This window comes from Geospiza fortis, unplaced genomic scaffold (genome assembly GCF_000277835.1).
Source record: "Geospiza fortis unplaced genomic scaffold, GeoFor_1.0 scaffold246, whole genome shotgun sequence".
Lineage (NCBI taxonomy): Eukaryota > Metazoa > Chordata > Aves > Passeriformes > Thraupidae > Geospiza > Geospiza fortis.
In genome coordinates, this window is record NW_005054476.1 from 218,883 (window position 1) to 219,707 (window position 825).

Consider the following 825-nt stretch of genomic DNA (forward strand, 5'->3'; position numbering starts at 1 on the left):
AAGTTACTTAGTTCTCTTATTAATTAGTGTTCTATCTTGAATAGATCGAATGATTCTCTTGTTTCTCATGCTAATGTTTCTGCATGCTCACTGTTCTCAAGTAGGTGGGTTTCTTGAGATGGTGGTTCGTGAGTTACTGGTCAAAATCTCTCACTGTGAGACTTAAGAGGCCGTGAATTGGCACCGATCCATTGCATACAAACCGCACCTGTGGCGCCAGCCAGGTGACAAGAGGCGCAGCAGTAGCCAACAACTCAACAGGAACTTTTTGTCAGGACCTGTAGTAATAGGACAAGGAGCAATGGGTACACATTGGCTGAAGGGGAATTTAGGTTAAATATTAGGAAGAGTTCCTGTGAGGGTGGTGAGATATTGGAACAGATTGCCCAGGGAGGCTGTGGATGCTCCGATGCTGGCTGTGTTCAAAGCCGGACCGGACAAGGCCCTGAGCAACCTGTTCTTGTGGGAGGTGTCCCTGCCCATGGCAGAGGGGGTTGAGCCTAGATGAATTTTAAGGTCCCTTCCAACCTCTTAACATTCTCTGATTCTAAGACCCCAGACTATGCAATCAAAGCCCAAGTTATCCTTCCTTCAAGGTCCCCACTTTGAGACTGTCTGGCCTTTTTCACTGATAAGACACTGTTTCACAACCCTCTTTTCACTCTCTGTAACTCTCTGGGCAGATGACAATTTCTGACTCTTGAGATCTCAACGTCAGAAGCGCACACACTCGGAGAAGTGATCACACACAGCACGGTGTGTGCTGGGACTCTCTGGCTCTGGCTCTGGTGCCACCCGAGAGGCAGCGAGGCCTGGTCACAAGAT

At 48.5% G+C, this 825-nt stretch overlaps 1 protein-coding gene across 1 annotated transcript in view; it reads left to right on the forward strand.

The window, feature by feature from the left end:
* Positions 1–825, forward strand: part of ANKRD31 (ankyrin repeat domain 31) — a 63,672-nt gene that overhangs the window by 482 nt on the left and 62,365 nt on the right. The gene's annotated exons all lie outside the window — the stretch shown is intronic.